Raw genomic sequence first — 20,866 nt, forward strand, 5'->3', positions numbered from 1 at the left:
AAGCCTCGTTCCCTCCCTCACAATCCTAGCCACCTAGTTCTATACCAGTTTCTTATGTATGCTCCCAGAGACATTCCAGGCATATACCAGCACATACATGTATACATTTCATTTTAAAACACAAAGCTGTGTATGTCTATACACCCACACAAATATGTTCATGTGGAAGATACCTTTTGATTTCTTCCAGTCAGAGCCCGATTTGCTCCACATTTGCAATTTTCTCCTGCTTGAGAAGCTGAATTTACCCCACTGAGGCAGTTCCCCTATCCACCCAACTATCTATCCATCCATGCATCCATGCATCCATGCATCTTTGCATCCATGTACCTATGCATCCATCTTTCTATGAACACCCACAAACAAGTATTTGGCAAGTACTCCCTTTGCGCCAGGCACTCGCTAGCAGCCAGTAGAGGGGTGACAGAGAGGGCGATAGAGAGGTAAAAAGAGAAGGTCCCTGCTCTCACCCAGCTGCACTTCTAGTGGGGAAGAAACAAGTTTTGTAGAGGAAAACAAGCAATAGAAGAAAGCTAACAAATTTCAGATGATAGAATGTGCCTTGGAGAAGCTCATTCTCTGTTAAGAGATGTGGGTAGGGGCAAAGGTAGCAAGGGGAAGGGAGGGGAAGAGAGGGACCTATTTTAGATGGAGTGGCCAGGGAAGATCTCCCTCAGGAGGTGACATTTAAGCTAAAAACTGAATGACAAGTAGGAGCAAATGTTACTGGTTTCCTTGCTTTGATGACTTTCCAGTGAGATTCCAGGGCAGAGTTGCAACATGATCCTATTGGTGAAGAGGGTGGACTCCGAGGTCCCAGAGGCGTGCACTCAGACCCCAGCTTTGCCACTGGAAGCCGGGGGAGCCTTGGGCAAATTATTTCAGCTCTCGGTACCTCAGTTTCCTCATCTGCAATCTGAGGTCCTATAAAAATAGGACCACTCTCATAGGATTGCCATGAGGATCAAATGGAGTTAAGCAATATGGGCTGCCCAGACAAGCCCTAATAAAGTGATCAAAAAATGATGTTAGGCAAAGAGTTCTCAGACAAAAAAGTCAAAAGTATGATCTCTTAAGGAAAAAAAAACCTGATAGAAATTTTCTTCATCAAAATTAAAAATCTTTGTCCCAGCCAGTGGGGCTCAGTTGGTTGGGTGTCATCTTGCAAACTAAAAAGTCTCTGGTTCAGTTCTTGTCAGGCCACGTGCCTGGGTTTCAGGTTCTGTCCCTGGTCAGAGCATGTTCAAGGCAGCCAATCGACATCCAATCGACAGCCAATCGCTCTCAAGCGAGAGCTCCCATCGATGCTTCTCTCTCCCTCCCTTCCCTTCTCTCTCAAACCAAAAAAAAAAAAATTAGAAATGTTTGCTCTGTGACAGAAAATGTTAACAGAATGAATTGATGAGTTATAGCCTGGTAGAAAATATTTGCAAATAACACATCTGACAAAAGAGTGATGACATCAAGAATATAAAAAGAATTCCCAAAGCTCAAGACAAGCAACCCAGTTAAGAAATGGACCAAACACTTGACCAGACACTTGACCAAAGAGGACAGATTATAGCAAACAAACAAATAAATAAATAAATATTCAACAGCATCAGCCATTAGAGAAATGTAAAATAAAGCTATGACGAGAATTACTACACACCTATTAGAATGGCTTAAAAAAATCAAGGTGAAATTCTGACAGCGGCAAGTGCTGGCAAGAGACAGAGAAACTGCAACCCTCATGCATTGCAGGTGGGAGTGCAAAGCGGCACAGCCACTCTGGGAAACGGTTAGGCAGTTTCTTATAAAACTAACCCTACACTTAACACTCAGCAATCACATTCCTAGGTAATCACCAGAGAGAAATGAAAACCCACATTCACAAAAAAATCTGTACACAGATGTTTATAGCAGCTCTCTTTGTAATTACCAAAAACTAGAAGTGACTCAAACGTCCTTTGAGGAGTGAACAGATAAACTGTAGTAAGTCAATACTACCAGAAAGTTATCAGAAATTTTAAAAAAAGAGGTACAAACTACTGATACCTGCAATGGGAAAGAAGCCAGTCTCAAAGGTTGCATACTACAATGTCCTGTTTATTCCATGTTCCAGCAAAGACAAAACCAGAACAATGAAGGGCAGATCAGTGGCTGTCGGGGTAGGGCCGGGGGAAGGCTGTGACTACTGAGAGGCAACTCCAGGAGGTTTGGGGGCTGATGGAACCAACTCATGTCCTGATTTGCACCGGTGGTGGCCCAAACTACACATATCTTAAAATCCATAGAAATGAACACAAAAAGTCCATTTTACTGCATGCTAATTTAAAAGATAAGCAAAATTAAAAAGAATCAATGATTTGTTCATTCTAATTCAGCCACTCACTTACAGTCCCTCCTCCTTCATGTTCCCTCTTTTTCTGCCACGAGAAACTCTTAGGGGAACTTTTCTACCCCTAAGTATTGGAAGACATCCTTTATAACTTGACTTTGTTACTCTGCATACAAAGGTAATACATTTATGTTGGGGAAAAAATGGAGGGAAAGAGGGAAGGAGAGAGGAAGGAAGGGAGAGAAGGAGGAGGAATTCAATCATTACAGAAAGGTGTGAGGTAGAAAGCATAACCCCTCAAGAACCTCACCCTCCAGAATTCACTGCTGGGATAAGGTTCCACCAGAACCATTTCAAAGCAGGTTTATACAGTTGTTTCCTCCTAAGGTTCAGAACCCATGTGGCGGGATTGATTCTGATTGGTTGCTCAGGGAAATGTTGAGGGCCCTGGGGAGACATCCTCGAAAGGCTAACATCCTAGATACCAGCCCTTCGCATGTCAAGTCAAAGCATTTCACAGCTGGACAGAATCTTAGGGTGATCCAGTCCATCAAAGGTCACCCAGGCCCTTCCTGTCTCTCTCCAGCGCCACCCCCAACAAGGCTCTGTATCTCATGGCCGCCGCCTCCACACCCCGCCCTCCCTCTCCGAGTCTCAGACAGCCACTTCCCATTCAGCCAGCTCCATTCACAATCACTGTCTGGGCCATTTAGTCAGCGTTCAAGAAGTCATTCATTCATCAGTTCCTTACTTCATTCCAACACACTTCCTGAGCCCCTAATCTGGGCTGGCACGATGCAGAGTCACAAGAATAATACCCTGGTGAACAAGATCCACGTAGCTGCTGCCCTCCCAGAGCTTCCATTCTAGTGAGAGAGACAGTGACACACTACACGACAATTCTACTAAAGTCTGGGAAGCGGACGCACGTGGTGTGGTGAGGATAAACCTGGCTGGGCCGCGCTTCCCTGAGGAAAGGGCCAGTAAGCTGAGCCCCTGCGGGGTGATCAGGAGCTGGCCCATGTGGAGTAGAGGGAAGAGCATTGGAACTGGAGGGAAACGCACATGCACAGCCTCAGGGGTCAGGCTGTTGTGGGGACCGGCAGGAGGTGGGGCCACAGCAGTGGACAGGGCACAGTGACAGTTCTCCAGGGAAGTGTTTTGGGGACCCTTGCTACTACTGGCTTTGTGGCTTCCCTGGCCCTTTCCCTTAGTGTCCTGCATCTGTAGCAGGACGCTCCCTCTAGGGGCTCCGGGTATGGGATCTGGAGTCAGACTGGTAGGACCCCATCAGACCCGGGCTCCGTCACCCACTATGTGTGTGCACATGGGCAACAACTTGCTCTCTCGGTGCCTTGTTTTTCCCTCAGGTAAAATGTGTATGAAACTATAATGTGAATGAAACTATAACATGTGAGGATTTAAGGAGATAATCACATAAAGCTGTGCAAGGTCATGGTCACTGCGTTTGGTACTTTGGCCAAGTTCAGTTCGCAGAAGCTAGTATCATTATTTGCAGCCTGGGGGTGCCTGACCCAGAGGGGCAATCTCTACATAGTCACATATGGAGCCAACACAGAGCCAGTGAGGGTCTTTTGGCCCCTGGATTCCTGTAGACAAGAGTCCAAGGAGAGACTCCATGGGAATGACACTCTTTGGAGCCATCATGTATGTTCTCATTGTGGACCCACATTTGTCAGAGACACAGGCTGGAGAGCAGAGGACAGATAAGACCCAGGAAGTTTCCTTAGTGGACAGATGGGCACCGACAGTTGACATTAGCCAACCCCCACTGCCTGCCCTGACGGCTGAACTTGGTTCCAAAGGATTCCAGCGATGCTGTCGGTAATGAGAGCCCCACAAGGTCCACTCTGGGCTAAGGAGTCACGCGTTCTGCGTTCCCAGAGCAGCACCTTTGCTCCAGTGGGAGCGTGCCTCTGGACTGATAAAGACTCACTGTGTCCAGTTATGGGTAGGAATATTGCAAGGGGGTGAAGCTATTTTTTGCCACATGCTCTATCTGTCCGGCAGGCACAGTGACATTGCTTGGGACCCAAATAGCCCAGCCTTAGAAGGTCATGGAGCTGAAGGCTGGAGGGCTTGGTTCCCAAAGGGCCAGGTTGGGGCAGGGGGAATTATTTGCATCAACAGTTGGGGGTCCTGGGGACCTTTAACTGTCATCCCTTCAATCCCCTAACTCAGTCTCGATGAACTGTCCACAGGACATATGTTGAACTGATTTCCCCAGGCCCGGAGTGTGGTGGCAACCGTCTATTTTTAGCCTATGATTCCCCAAGAATGGGGGTGGGTCACTGTGGAGCAGAGGGAGGGAGGAGGAAGAGAAACTTCAGGCCTAGAGGGCCAGGGAGGGCACAGCTCAGCCAAGGCCTCAGCTCAGCCCTGTGACAGCCTTCTGCAGGGACAGGGCCAAGTCTCTGCCCTTTCAGTTCACCCCATCTCAGGACCAGCTTGGACTCACATCCCCGAGTTCCCCTTTTCTTTGTCCCTGAAGGTCCTAGACACCATGGTCTTTCCATCCTTCTTTCTAGCCACCCCCAGGCTCCTGGTCCTTTGGGGCCACCATACATAATGAAAGTGAGCATGAAACAGGACTTCTGAACATCCCCTACTCTGGCCTCTGAAGAGCTATCCCAGGCCCACCCCCTGGGGCCTGCCTGTCTCCAGAGAAGACACTTACACATGTAGCCTGAGAAAGATGGATTTCGCCCTGGATGGTGCGGCTCAAATGGATTGATCGGCAGCCTGCAAACTGAAAGGTCGCCAGTTCAATCCCCAGTCAGGGTACATGCCTGGGTTGCAGGCTAGGTCCCCAGTTGGGGGAATGTAAGAGGAAACCAGCTGATGTATCTCTCACACATCAATGTTTCTCTTCCTCTCCTTCTCCGTCCCTTCCCCTCTCTCTGAAAATATATAAATAAAATATTTACCAAAAAAAAATAGATTTCACTGCTTCTCCCTACAGGCAAAAGGCATGAATAATGGAAGAACCAATAAGGGGAAGTTATAGGAATTTAGAAACTCACAAAAACCCTGAGGTCGTTGTCCCCAGTTGCTGTTCCTATTTCTTTTTTAAGAAGTTCCCTGGAGCCCCAGTCCTCATTTTGCCTCTGTGATCCAGAGAAAAGTGCACTTACCCCTTCTTCTTCTTCAGTCAGCCTTCCCTTGATGCTTGTCTCCAGGACACCTGGGTCCTGCCCCGTGGCCTGCAGAGCATCTGGCAAAGGTGAGAGCACCTCCAACAGACTGTGAAGACTTTCCAGTGGGCTTGGGCGAGGACTAGCAAGACTGCTATAAAGTGGCTAGTGTGTAATAGGTGCTTAATAAACGACCGTTGATATTTTATTATTGTTTTTTAAAAAGGAGGTATATGCCCTGGCTGGTGTGGCTCAGGGGATTGAGCGCTCGCCTGTGAACCAAAGGGTCACCAGTTCAATCATCAGTCAGGGCACATGCCTGGCTTGTGGGCCAGGTCCCCAGTAGGGGGTGCATGAGAGGCAACCACACACTGATGTTTCTCTCCCTCTCTCCTTTCCTTCCTCTCTCTCTAAAAATAAATAAATTCTTTATAAAAAAAAAAAAAAAGGTGGGTTTTGACACTTCCGCCAAGATGGAGGAATAGGTAGAGATGCCATGCCTTCTCACATAACCAAGTTTAGAGACAACTAAATATTAGCAACAGAAAACACAGCCAGAACCCAGAAAATTGAACTTTTTGGAAGTCTGTTAACAACAAATTCTTCAGCCTGACCGGTAAGGGGCGAAACCAGCAGCTGGCGGAGTGGGGTAGCACAGGAAAACTCGGTCAGATGGACTCAGGTGCGTGGAATCCAGGCGCAGGATTGGACCTAGTGAGAGACCCAGCGACCGTGGGGAAACAGCAAGGGAGCAGGGCTGCGGGTTGACTGTGGTCGTGCATTGGTGCGCGGATAGACAAGCGAGGGAGTGGGTGATTGGACCGGAAGGGGGGGTCTCCCTGTGCCGAGGGGCAGCAGAGGGCGCCGCCATTTCCCTGCTCTGACCCCACCTCCACATACAGCGTCATAACCCAGGGACTCTGAGTGGCCCGGCCCAGGTGAACCACCTAAGGCTCTGCTCCTCACCCAGCTGCACGAAAAAGCAGAGGGGGCCGCCATTTCCCCGCTCTGACCACGCCCCCACATACAGCATCACAACCCAGCGACCTGGGAGTCCAAGGCTCTGCTCCTCATACTTAAAGGGCTCAAACAGACCAAAAATGGCTCAAGAAGATCTCAAAGCCCCAGAGCCTATAAAGCTAAGCGATGAAGAAATAGCAAAACTCTCAGACGCACAGTTTAAAACACTGGTGATCAGGATCCTCACAGAACTGGTTGATTATACCCACAAATTAGACAAACATATGAAGGCAAAACTAATTGAAATGAATGGAATTGCACAGGAAACCAACAGCGATGAAAAGGAAACTGGGACTCAAATCAATGGAGTGGACCAGAAGAAAGCAAATAATGGCCAAACAGAAAAGAGTCAAGAAGCAAGAATTCAAAGAAATGAGGAGAGTCTTAGGAACCTCCAGGACATCTTTAAATGCTCCAACATCTGAATTATAGGGGTACCAGAAGGGGGAAAGGAACAGCCACCAGTGGAAAACTTATTTGAACAAATATTAAAGGAGAATTTCCCCAATCTGGCAAAGGAAATAGACTTCCAGGAAATCCAGGAAGCTCAGAGAGTCCCAAAGAAGTTGGACCCAACTTCCGCCAAGATGGAGGCATAGGTGGATGTGCCGTGCCTTCTCACACAACCAAGTTTAGAGACAACTAAATATTAGCAACAGAAAACATAGCCAGAACACGGAAAATTGAACTTTTCGGAAGTCCGTTAACAACAAATTCTTCAGCCTGACCGGCAAGGGGCGAAATCAGCAGCTGGTGAAACGGGGTTGCACAGGAAAACTCGGTCGGACAGACTCAAGCGCGCGGAATCCAGGCGCAGGGTTGGACCTAGTGAGCGACCGAGCGAGCAACCAGGCGAGCGACCGCAGGGGAGACAGTGGGGAGCGGTGCTGCATGTTGACTGTGGTCGCGCATTTGTGCGTGGGCAGACAGGAGAGGGAGTGGGCGGTTGGACCGGGCCGGGCGGGTCCCCGCAGCAGTGGCAGGGAGGGCGCCGCCATTTCCCTGCTCTGACCCCACCTCCACATACAGCGTCATAACCCAGCGACTCTGAGTGGCCCGGCCCAGGTGAACCACCTAAGGCACTGCTCCTCCGCACCCAGCTGTTAGAAGCGGCAGAGGGGGTCGCCATTTCCCCGCTCGGGCCACGCCCCAACATACAGCGTCACAACCCAGCGACCTGGGAGTCCAAGGCACCGCTTCTCACACTTAAAGGGCCAGAACAGACCAAAAATGTCGCAAGAATATCTCAAAGCCCCAGAGCCCATAGATCTAAGTGATGAAGAAATAGCAAAACTCTCAGATGCACAGTTTAAAACACTGGTCATCAGGATCCTCACAGAACTGGTTGATTATACCCACAAATTAGACAAATATATGAAGGCGAAACTAATTGAAATGAATGGAATTGCACAGGACACCAATAGCAATGAAAAGGAAACTGGGACTCAAATCAATGGAGTGGACCAGAAGAAAGCAAATAATGGCCAAACAGAAAAGAGTCAAGAAGCAAGAATTCAAAGAAATGAGGAGAGTCTTAGGAACCTCCAGGACATCTTTAAACGCTCCAACATCCAAATTATAGGGGTACCAGAAGGGGGAAAGGCACAGCCACCAGTGGAAAACTTATTTGAACAAATAATAAAGGAGAATTTCCCCAATCTGGCAAAGGAAATAGACTTCCAGGAAATCCAGGAAGCTCAGAGAATCCCAAAGAAGTTGGACCCAAGAAGGAACACACCAAGGCACATCATCATTACATTAGCCAAAATTAAAATGAAGGAGAGAATCCTAGAAGCAGCAAGAGCTAAGGGGACAGTCACCTACAAAGGAGTCCCCATCAGACTGTCAGCAGATTTCTCAAAAGAGACCTTACAGGCAAGAAGGGGCTGGAAAGAGGTATTCCAAGTCATGAAATCCAAAGACCTACAATCAAGATTGCTCTATCCAGCAAAACTTTCATTTAGAATGGAAGGACAGATAAAGTGCTTCTCAGATAAGATCAAATTCAAGGAGTTCATCATCACCAAGCCCTTATTATATGAAATGTTAAAGGGACTTATCTAAGAAAAAGAAGTTAAAAAAACATGAACAGTGAAAGGACAGCAAACTCACAGTTATTAACACTCACACCTAAAACAAAAGCAAACTAAAAGGACAGCTAGATCAGGAGTGGAAATATAGAAATGAAGATCTCAAGGAGGGTTAGCAACAGGGGAGTGGGAGGAAGAGAAGGGGGGAGAAGGTATAGAAAATAAGTAGCATAGACAGTAGATAGAAAATAGATAGGGGGAGGGTAAGAATAGGAGAAATATAGAATCTAAAGAACTTGAGACACATGGTCATAAACTAAAGGGGGGGTAATGGTGGGGATGGGGGGTAGGGTGGAAGGGAATGAAGGGGGAATAGAACAACTGTAATGGCATAATCAATAAAATAAATAAATAAATAAATAAATAAATAAATAAATAAAGGGTGTAGAAAACCAAGCTCTCTTTTCTAACATGTTCTTTCACACTATATCTGGCCCTTTTTTTATTTAGAAAGCACTTTAATAATTTACAAAGTATTTCCCGGTCCTCTAGCTTAACCCCCACACAACCTCTGGAGAAGGGCTAAGTTATTATTACATGATTATTATTCCCATTATACAGGTAAAAATGTTCTTGCTCCAGTAAAAAAAAAAAAAGTGGGTCTTGCTTCTCCCTGTGCCTGTTCAGTCCCTGACGCAGGGCCTGGCACAGAGGAACCTGGCACAAGCGCTGAAAACAAAACAGAACAAAACCCTTTGGAAGGCACGGTGTAAAGGACGCAGTCCCGAGTGCCATGCACTCACATCCTGGGACTTGGGCTTCTCCTGGTTTCTGCAGAGGGAGGCTCTGTTGGAGAGAGAAGATGGGCCCCTGTGGGAAGCAAATCCCAGAGGAATCGAGGAGGGGTCCGGAGGAGAAATTAAACTTCCCTCTCATACAGACATCTTGGGGGAAAGGCTCAGCTGCATTTTTAAGTGATGGGGTGCAGTGGATGAAAATGTAAGAGGAAATTGAAATATACACAATCCCTACTCAGGTCAGAGATCATTTTATTAATTTAGGAACACAGAAATGTACAAGGTGATTTTGCTGCAAATGATCACAATCAGTATGTTACCTTTTAAAGTATAATCCTAGTTGTCAGGCAATAATTTTAAATGTGTGGTTTACTTGCAATTTATTGACATTTTAAAAAATGGAGCTTTAGCTGTTGAATCTGAGGGACTCTCCTCAGCTGGCCTGTTGAAGAGAAGCAGAGGTCTCTCCTGACTGACTTCAATAAGCCTCTGAGGTTGTGGCTCTCGGGGTTTATAGAGGGAGACCACTCATCTGTAAGGAAGCTCCCAAGACAGTGTAGGAGAAAAACCCCAACTCACTGATGACAACGTTGTCTCTTGGAACTTATCTCATTATTTGAAGTGTGCACTTTATTTCCTATTGACTGTAAATTACATTTGGTTCCTAAGAACAACTCACAGTGCTTTCAGATTCTTGGAATCTAAAGTAAAGCTGACGTTTACCGAGCATCTGCTACGTGTCGGCCGCCGTCAGTTTCCATGCCCTCATTCCCCTGATCCTTCTGGCAGCCCAGGACATAAGTACTTTATTATCCCCATTTTACAGATGAGAAAACTGAAGTTCCAGGAAATGAACCAACCTGCCTAAGGTCTCATGGCTGGCAAGCCATAGAACTAGGATTTGAACCCAGGTTGAGAGGTTGAGAGCAAAGCGGTAGATGGTTCAGTTTGAACATGAGGCTCCAGTCGCCCCTCCTCCTCTGGTCCAGTTACCTCCTCCCAGTGAACTGGGGTAGACTGCCATCCTCCAGCCTCATCTCCTGATGGGACTGCGGGGACCCTCTTCCGCTTACCCAATCCAGCCTCAGGCAAGCGAGCACTCTTGTGACTTGGGTGGCTGATGAAAGCACCTCAGCCATTGCCTCAGATTTTTGAACCCAGAGCAATTTTTAATGCTTTAAACTTTCATTTTAAAAGGATTCTTTCTCTAATTCCTTTTATAGATGATGGGGTCACAGGGCCAATCCAGTTCCCAGTTCCCACCACTGCACTCCATTCCTGCAGGGTCCAGTCCTTCTCTCCCTGGCCGGTTGGAGCCCTGCGAGGCAGCAGACGAGCAAGGCCCTGTCTCCGGCCCTTCCACACGTGCCTCTCTGTCCCACACTCACGAGCGGAGGGCTGGATGCGGAAGGCGCCGGGGGCTCCGGCGGCACAAGCCCTCACTCGGCTTACTTCTAGGAGTGACAGCTGACAATAAACAGGAAACAGAGGGATTAAATTATGGCCACTTGCTTGGAAGGCCGTCCTTGTGTTGGGGTCAGGCAATGCCAGCACCCAGTCATGCTGCCGGCCACCGGGCCTGGGGAGTGCGCAGGAACACAGCCACCAACGACACTGAGAGTTCGTAAGAGGAAGCGTCCACTTCAAGGGGCACGGAGTTCTTAGTCTTGCAACAGCGGCAATTCCCCGAGCACCGAGGGGCCACTTCCCCTCGGTGACCCATGTGCCCAGCTGCCCTGCCCTTCCGTGCCCCAGGGACCGGGCCAAGTCTGACGCGAGCAGCAGCTTTACATGTAGAACCTCCCCAGGGCTTGATCTTCACACCTCCCTTTGGGAGAGCAAAGCCTACCTGATAGTGTTTGGGCAACTTATCTTAAATATTTTATCTTTGGGGAGATTTATATTTCAGGCTTAGTTTCTTCAAGGAGCCAAAATGGTCTTCCGAATAAGATGGCGTTAATCTCACCCCATACCTCTAATTCCTACCTTCGAAGCCAGTGGGAGGACCAGGGCAGGGAGCCCTCCCTTCGTGAGTCCGACACAAGGACTGTCCCAGGAGCCATTCCTCACTGGCCTGCACCTCGGAGTCCTGGAGTCCTTTCCCATCCACGATGCCAACCAGGCTTCACTTGGGGGGAGCAGAGCAGGCCGTGGGCTGGGCGGTACAGACACACAGGTTGGTGACTTCGAACTCAGTGCTCTCTGCCACCCAGTGTCCCCAACCTCTGGTCATTCAAGTCCTCCCTCTGACTTTTGCCACATCCCCACACCACCTGTACCGTTATTTACTCAATAATTTTTAAAGGTGGTCCATTTCCTGCCTCCCCCTGCCCCCTTAGCTCAAATGCCTTCATTTAAACACGAAACTTGGTATCACTGCCCTAATTGGAAATCTGGTTTCACTTACCATAAATGGAAAGCAGCCATAGAACTAAGTGCAACCCAACGTCAGGAAGCCCTGGGGAGACAGGGCCGCCCGCTGAAGGCTCTGAGCCTGAGGCCTGCTCTCCCTGTAGAACAGGGGCCTAGCAAGCGGCAGAGGTGTTAAGGACAGACTGGCGCCCTGCTGAGGCTTTCTCCATGAAGGACTGGAGGAGAGTTGAGGGAGGGTGAACTTGATCCCTGTGTGGGTGAACTTATGCCATGCCTATCTTGGATGCTGCCTGCCAATAGCTATAGTCTTGCCCTTGCCCTTGCCCACCGGTAGCATGGCACTTGTTCTTGCAGAGCAGAGGATTCACCCCTGGCAGCTCTCAGCTTGGTTCCCCCAAGCACCCTGACCTATTTCAGAGGCTTCCCTTTGCAAGTTCTCTGGTCTCTGCCTCCCTGCTATGAGGTTCCAGGCTCCATCCCCGCCCACTCAGGTCCTCACACAAGGCCACTTGTCTAACCTACCCCTGGCCTTAGCCAGACGTCAGAGCTCTGCTTCCTTGCAGCAACCCCTTCCCAAACACTCTGCTCGCCGTGCCTCCCCTTCCCTCCGTCTTCCAAGCCCAGCCCAGGTGCCTTCCTAGAGCGCAGATGCTGGTCCAGGGCTCAACCCACTGCCCTCAGGATCGCGCCTTTCCTTGAGCCTTGGAGGCCTTGTCTGCCTCGCCCCGCCCACACCTCGCCCCGCCCACACCTCGCCCTGCCCACACATCGCCCTGCCTTGTTCCTCCCGACCTCCCGGCACTGGCCGAGGAGCGCACACCAAGGCAGACTTCTTCCTTTCCAGGCTCCCCCTTACTTGGGAATTTCATCCACAATGTTCCCTCTGCTTGCAGCACGGCTTCACGCCATCACCCACACATTCTTCCTGTCTCAGCTTAAATGTCACTCTCTCTTGGCAGCTTCTCCCGCTCTCCCTAGAGGCAGCCCTGTGATGCCCCTGGGCTCCTCCCACTCCTCAGGCGCTGTCAGAATCACCTGTGTCTGTCTGACGCTCTAGAAACCGTGCCCGGCACAGGGCCAGAACCGAGTGGCGCCACCGAAATCCTGGATTGAGCGGAGGGCTATCCACCCCCACGCCTACCTCCTACTGGCCCTGCCCTTTGTCTTCCTCTCACCAATTCTCCCTCTCTCAGCCTTAATGCTCCAGGTCAGCTCCCACCTCCCCAGGAAGCCTCCCCTGATAACTCCAGCCCAGACGGAATTCACCTTCCATCGAACACCGGTGGCATCAGTTTATTTGTTGAGGGGACAAATGAATGTGATATGTTATCAATGGAGCACGGTGAGAACACCATGTCATTTAAAACCCAAACTCACTGTAATGACTTCTGCTTTCGAAGAGGGAAGGCGTCATTCCTATCAGTTGGAAAATTAAATCTCTAAACTATTTACTTCCACGGAGAGGCTGGTGGGGGGAGAGACAGTAGGCTGAGATTATGAAGCCTTTTTGGTTTTTCTCTGCAGTAAAGGAGGGACCCTAAGGAGAAGGCCTCTTTCAAGAAATTACTTTGGGATTTTTTGAAAATAAATAATAGTTTGCACATGGTATGAGATTCAAAAAGCAAGCGGACTTCCCTTCGCACACCACGTTACCAGATCTTTGAATGCGCTTACACACAGACACAGGTGTGGGTGGAGAATCCGCCGCCTCATTGGAATGAGACCCTGCATTCCCAATGGTGGGAAAATGGTCCCTAAGGGAGAAGGATCAACCATCCAAATGGGGTGCTAGGGTCTGTGAGGGGGTGGCCAGAAAGGAGGCCTCAGGGCAGGGTGCTATAAGGACCTCCAAGCCCAAAGCCAACCAGCATTTAAGTTAGTGTTGCCTGTCTTACTGGCCACACCAAGCCATTGGAACAGTTGGCTGTGCTCAAATCCTGGAGGAAAGGTTTTGGCGGCAAAGAAAGAAAGAAGTCAAACAGCCTCAGAGAGAGCAGAAGCCCAGGGCCTGGGGACACAGGGAGAACAGAAGCTCCTGGAACTTGCAGAAACCTTGAGAGGGCGTCAGGTCTTCCCACAGAGGAGGAATACAGCTCCAGCCAATTTTATTCAATCTGAAAGCACCCGTGACCTCAGCTAGCACTGGAGTTACAAGAGCTTTGTCTCACTCTTTCTCTGGTGTTTACTAACACTCTGATTCCTAAACAGACTATAGGCTTTCTGCAGCCAGGAACTGGCGTTCATTAATGAGCTTCTTGTTTCACAGCTCATTCCCCCAACCAATAACAGTGAGCTCAGTACTGACTCCATTTTCGTGGCAGCCCACAACATTCTCACTGAGAGAGGAGTGTGACTGGACGATCTGAGTCAACCCCCTGCAAACACATACACACACACACACACACACACACACACACATACATGCGCACGCACACAGAGCACTGGGAAACAGCCCAAGGGAGGGCGAAGGCACTGCCTGGGCACTAGCCTGGCCCCTACTACCAATGTGCCACTTCAGGCAACCTTGGAGCAAAGCCCTTGACTAATTCAGCTTGCTTCCCACACCCTCCAGTCAAGCTCATGGCACCAAGAGAAATCTTTATGGCTGTTGCACTGGGTGGATTATAGGAAGTACAAATAAGGCTGTTTCTAAATAATTCCCAAACCGTTGAGATATGAAGGCTGTAATGGGCAGAGGTTGGCATCAGCCAGGGAGCCAGGCTAAGCAAGATTGCCAGAGGCTTTTGTAACTGCTCACTGCACTGTACTGGGTCTAGAACCAGCTCCAAATCAAATATATGTACCAAGAGGAGGGCTGAACCATGCCTGGTGGGCCAGGTCTGGCCGCCTCGCTGCCTCCACTGGAGAGATAAGGAAGCAAAGACACGGAGAGGTTAACACAGTCACACGAAGGTAAATACAGTAGTCAAGAACTAACCTCGTTAGAACAACACCTAATTCCCCACTTCTTAAAGGGCCCAAGTTCCTGAATTTCTGCCCAACTAAGATTTTCATTACCTTCCAGAAGAGAAAAAAGTTCTCCAAATGATGCCACCATGATAACCGCAGGATGGGGCCGCTGGGGTCTCAGGGACAGACTTGCCAGCCATCAATTTGTAACTCTGGATTCTTGGCATTGGTCAGTTAAAATGTTTGGTTCTAATTATTTCTGAGTGAGCCAGAATGGCTGTGGCATGCACTGGTGTGTCATTTTGCGAGACCTAGGTTTAAATCACAGCACTGGGGAGCTGGTGTACTGGAAACGCTAACAGCCAATGAGTAAGCCCAGCCTGCTGCCCACGGGCTACACTTCAGCATTGCTTCACTGGGGCCACTTGTCACCTACCTAGAATTCTCAAGATATATGAAAAAATTGGCTTTCTATAAAATATGGTTCCTTAGAAAATAAGTCAACTTGACTTGGTGATAGAAGGAAAGAGTAAGAGAAGTGTAAATTTATGTGAGTCTTTAAGACAGAAATGGAAATTTGGATAAACTGCATAGTGGAAGATTGGACCCAATGGGGGCTCAGATCCCCAAAATGACAAAGTTCACCTTCTTCTCTAAACAGTAATTTTTAAAAAGGCAATTTATTAAATCATTCTTAGCCGTCAACAGCGATAACAATAACAAAAAAACACCTCTGTGGTGGAGGAGGAGAAACTGTTTGATGCACAGCAGGAGGATTAACCATTGATGGAAATGGGGTTTTGGAGGAAGGCAATCACCTGGGCAGTGATTTCCATACATACAAATTGAGGGTTCACAGAGGTCACGAGCTGTCAGCCTGGAAAACACTGGAGGCCTGTGGGAAGTCTTGTCTCACCCCATCAACATGCTCCTTCAATTTTTATCCCACTCCCATCCCATTCCAACTGGGCTGTCATGGTGGCATGCCATCTAGTGGTCAAAATGATCACTGCAAGTAATGGCCTCAGGCTCGCTGGTTTGACTTCATTGCACCTTCATTCATTTATTTATTCCAACAATGGATTGTTATCGTGTGCCAGATGCTGAGAATATATTACAGAACAATATAGACATGATCTCCCCTTCAGGAACTCAGAGCCTAGCTAGGGTTCAGACTCATACTATAAAATATGAGGGTAGGTTCATGGCATATTACAGGGAGCTAACAGCACAGGGGAGCGGGCACCTGAGCCAGATTCAGTGGTCGGGGAAGGCTTTTCTGAGGAAGTGTCATCAGTGCTGGGGACCTGAAGGATGAGCAGCAGTTCATTAAGCAAACGAGGGGAAGGGAAGAGAGTCTTCCAGGCGGAGGGAACAGTGTGCCTAAAAGCCAGATGTGAGGACAGTGCGACCAGCTCACGCTAGGCTTCAAGCTTTATTAACAACTTTGAACTTCATTCCTGGGAGCAGGGAGAACTATTACTTTTCAGGAAAAAAATTAAGGAAGCCTTAGAATTTGAATTTCTTCCAGCCCTGGCTTACACCTCTGCCTCTTCGACTCAATACCCTTACAACCAAACACCCTCCATGAGTGGCATGATGTTGTTCTTTCATTTTTTTTGTTTGTTTTCTCCCAGGCACAAGTTGCTCATCTCACATGCTCTTGATCTTTCTTTTCCTTCTGTCGGCAAAGAAGTTTTTCTCACATTGTAATCACTCCTAAGCCAGGGCAGAGATTCAACTCTTACAACAATAGGTCTGGGAATGCCAAACTCCTTTCTGGGGCCAAGTCCTTGATGGGGGGACAATGGCTACTCTCACAGTGAGGTGCTGGCACCCTTGTGCATCAGCATCCTCTGAGCCATTTGTTAAAGAGGCAGCTTCCCAGACCCCAGCTCAGGCCTGCTCAGAGTGGGGTGGCCTGGGCTCCAGGTGACTCTGCTGCTCACCTAGTTTAGAAGCCCCAGTGCGGTGGTCAAGACCACAGGCTCAGGGATGATTCCCTCCAAGGTCTTGCCTCCACCTGCTTGTGGCTCAGCCATCTGACCTTAGTCCAGTTACTTCATCTCCCGAAGCCATCACTTCCTGTTCTTGAAAGTGGGAACAATAATCATAAAACATGCCTGATACGGTTACTGAGAAAAGTGGACACGGTTATGCGTTCAGTGCACTTGGCTCAGAGTCTGGCATACAGGAAGTGCTCAGTGAAGGTTAAAGAACAAAAATGGTCATGTCTTGAACTCATTTCAGTCATAAATGGGCACGGAGGTTAACAGCAGCAGACCTGAATAATCATGGACTACAATCTAGGATTGAACACACCCACAGGAGTGGGTTGGTGCTGAGGGGAGGTGAGGAGGCCTAGGGTATCAGACAGATGACCCCGTGAGGAGCATGAGAGCCAGCAGGCCAGCCAAGCAGACTGCCTCGGGGCAGCTGGGAAAGGGTAACCGAGAGTCCCAACTGCACAGCAAAAGGGGTTGGAAATAAAATCTCCACAACATGCTCAGAGAATCTGATAGAAAGCTCAGCTATGCCAACTCTGGTTAGCAGTCATAATTCTTGTCATTGTAAATCAGCCTGAGCTAAAAAAAAAATGGAAGGGATAGGGGAGTATTTCTGTTCATTTAACTAAAAAAGGCCAGGGGTGGCCGAATTCACCACTTCAAACATCTTGATCAGATACCAATCTCCAGTCCTCTGCTCTACTTCCTTCCGTCTTAGCTTTGTCCTCAGGCGGTCTTGCTCTTTGTAGTGGCCAAAGTCAACAAGTAGCTCCCAGTATAGCTCTGCAGGTAGCAACCCCCGCATAGAGACAGCAGGTCTTCTGCAATTGCTCCAGCAAAAATCCTGAGGCTGACAGTCATCGGTTTGGCTTGGGTCACATTCCTATCTCTGAACCAATCACTGTGACCAGGGAAATGGAATGGACTGGCCAGGCCTGGATCACATGTTCAATCTGGGTCCAGAGTTGGGTCAGCCCCACCCAAATTACATGAACTGAACATAAAGAGTTCCCTGAATAAGATAGGGGCCCAGTTTCTGAAAGAAAGGATGAATGCAAGCACAAAAAGAGGCACCCTCAATTTGCCCATGTGTGAGACACTTGTGTTGTCGGCTATTTCTGGAGCCAAGTACCTGGGAATATAATAGTTCCACTGCAGCCACATAGGCCTGGCCTTCGGGCAGGGGACTCTCGAAGCACTGGATGGCAGGTAGAAGCAGTCTCCCCCCAGAGAATGGTGGCACGGCAGGTGGCACTTGCTGAAAAAGCAGTTCTAAGGAGCAGCAGGCACAGCTGGTTTTCACAAGCCCTCTGCTAGATTCACCTAGTGTCCTTCAAGAGAGTTGTAAAGGACAAAAGGGACCCTCCATCAGGGACCTGAAGGAGGCAGGAAGTGGGGAGAGGCTAAAATGCCTCCAGCTCCCCAAAAGGCGAGGGCTTGTCAGCCAAGGCACCCCCAGACCATGGGGAGCCGGCAGCCTTGGGCTGGGGAGGCATTAAGAATGATGTCCCTGCTCAGCCACTGCCCCCGCAAACTTCTTCTCAGGCCACCCCACCCCACTCCAGCACCCTCTGAACTATGCATTCCTCCTCTGAGGGCACCCCTCACTCCCAACACACATATCTCGGGCCCTTGTATTTGTTCAAAGACTACAGTGGGCCACAGCAGGCCTAGCTCACAACCTCACAGAACACATAGCTCTAGAAAGTGTGCATTCTTTACTTTTAATTGCACAAGTGATACATAACTTGATTCTCCTTGTAAAATATTCCCATGAGATACTTACTGCTAAAGCTACTCGACTCCTAACCCCCCCTCCAGCCTCTCTCTCAAAGTAACCTCAGCTATTCATTTGGCATATAGTTGTTAAAATACTTTTCTAGTTATGGACATCCTAATATGTTTGCATGCAGAAATATAGTGCTTTTGTTTTGTTGACATTTTAAAATAGGTCCAGAAGGGGAACACCATAAAAAATTTTCTGCCTAACCTATTCCCCAGCAGCTCAATGGTCTCTTGGAGCAGCTGGCCAAGGTCACCTGTTTCCAGTGCTTCCTTCTGGCTTAGCAAGGCCAGAAGTCAGCAAACCTTGCCTGTAAATGGCCAGATCATAAATATTTTAGACTTTGGGGGCTTATGATCTCTGTCACAATTAATTGACTCTGTCATTGTATTGTGATAGCAGCCATAGACAGTGCACACATGAATGAGCATGGCCAGGCTATGTGGCAATAAAACTTTATTTATGGGCACTGACATTTGATTTTCATATCATTTTCACATGTAATGAAATATTCTTCTTCTTTTGATTGTCTCCCAATATTGAAAAGTCTAAACACCATTCTTAGCTCACTGACTGTACCAAGGCAGATAGCAGGCTGGATTCACCCCGTGAGCTATAGTTTGCCCACCTGGTCTAGCCACACAAAAAACAAGTGTGCACAAACATTCTTTCCCCTCCTTTTTACGTGAGGCGAGCATGCTGTACACATTGTCCTAGACCTTGATTTTCTCACTTTGTGATATGTCCTAGGGATCACGCAGAACTCTGTGCTGTCATCTTAGCCTTGAAGAAATCCACAGTTCTCGACTGGTCCCAGGAGCAAATCGTTAGGCAGCAGCAGAATGACTAGGTTCATGGGAGTGTTTCAGAGCAGGTCCTAGGATTGAGGGAAGCAGGTTCTTTTGCTGGAAACATCCTTATACCATCATTTAAACAGAACCGGAAAACACCTGAGGGGTGAGTTAAAGCCATCCCATCCTACAGTCGGAGACCGAGGCCCCAGCCAGGGAAGTGACTTGCTTTGGATCATGCACTTAATCAAATGTGAAGCTGGGAATGCTGCCCAGGTTCTGATTCCAAGCCAGGGCCCTTTCCTCAGAATGTGTGGAATCAAAGGAGTTGCCTCTGAAGCCCTCCCTGGATTCCTCTACTTCTAACTGGAGACCATGGCCCTTCCCAGAAGGCAGCACGGAATGGGACTTAAGGACCTTGGTTTGCCAACCAGACAGCCCTGGGTTCAAATCCCAGCTCGGCCACCAAGGTCTGGTAACCTTACCCTCTGACCACCAATGTCTTCCTCTTTAGCACATAATATTACCTACTTCACAGGATTATACTCATACTTAATATCACCTGTCTCATAGTTTAATGGCAGATTTAAATGACACAAATACATTGCCTGGTATACAGTAAGCACTCAGTAAACTGCTTCTTATTTTTTCCCCTCTAGTTCTCTTCTTTTAAAAGTTTTTTTTTAAAAAGATTTTATTTATTTATCTTTTAGAGGGGAAGGAGAGAGGGAGAGAAACATCAATGTATGGTTGCCTTTCTTGTGTCCCCTGCTGGGAACTGGCCTGCAGGGAACTGGCCTGCAACCCAGACATGTGCCCTGGCTGGGAATCGCACCACGATCCTCTGGTTCGCAGGCCTGTGCTCATTCCACTGAGCTACACCAGCCAGGGCTTCTTTTTTTTTTTAATTTTCTTATTGTGGACTTCCAGGCAAGATGGAGGCATAGGTAGACACACTGTGCCTCCTCATACAACCAAAAGAAGGATGAAAACAATTTAAAAACAAAAAATAACCAGAACTGACAAAAAATCGAATATACAGAAGTCTGACAACCAAGGAGTTAAAGAAAACACATTCATCCTGACTGGTAGGTGGAGCAGCTGGTGGACCCAGTGAGGTGGTGGGTTATGGAGCTGGGTGCTCAAGACTGCAGCTGGTGGACCAGGTGGTCCCACATTCCCAAGCAGATAAACCAGGCAAAACAAAGGGGGAGTGGGTGCTCCCAGCCTCACAGGAAGGTTCGTTGGAGAGACCCACAGGGTCCTAGAATGTACACAAACCTACCCACACAGGAATCAGCACCAGAAGGGCCCAATTGGCTTGGGGGAAGCAGGGGAAGTGACTGAAATCTGGCAGAAAATGTAGCAGGTGCCATTGTTCTCTCTCGAACCCCTCCCCCACATACAGCATCACAATGTAGGGATGTTGGTTGCCCCATCCAGGAGAACACCTAAGGCTCCGCCCCTCACTATGTAATAGGCACATCAAGACAAAAGAAAAAAAAATGGCCTAAACGAAAGAACAGATCAAAGCTTCAGAAAAAATACAACTAAGTGATGAAGAAATAGCCAAACTATCAGACGCACAGTTCAAAACACTGGTGCTCAGGATGCTCACAGAATTGGTTGAATTTGGTCTCAAATTAAATGAAAAAATGAAGGCTATGCTAAGTGAAATCAA

At 48.3% G+C, this 20,866-nt stretch overlaps 1 long non-coding RNA gene across 1 annotated transcript; it reads right to left on the reverse strand.

Annotated features, from left to right (window-relative positions):
- Window positions 1-9,598: 9,598 nt before the first annotated feature.
- Window positions 9,599-12,617, reverse strand: LOC128627537 (uncharacterized). Its single transcript, XR_008391757.1, has 3 exons — window positions 12,552-12,617; window positions 11,309-11,477; window positions 9,599-10,789 (listed from the first exon to the last, which is right to left on the reverse strand). It is a non-coding gene; the product is annotated as an uncharacterized LOC128627537 (long non-coding RNA).
- Window positions 12,618-20,866: the final 8,249 nt, after the last annotated feature.

The sequence above is a fragment of the Artibeus jamaicensis genome, unplaced genomic scaffold (assembly GCF_021234435.1).
Source record: "Artibeus jamaicensis isolate MK-2021 breed Jamaican fruit bat unplaced genomic scaffold, CSHL_Jam_final contig_432, whole genome shotgun sequence".
Taxonomy (NCBI): Eukaryota; Metazoa; Chordata; class Mammalia; order Chiroptera; family Phyllostomidae; genus Artibeus; species Artibeus jamaicensis.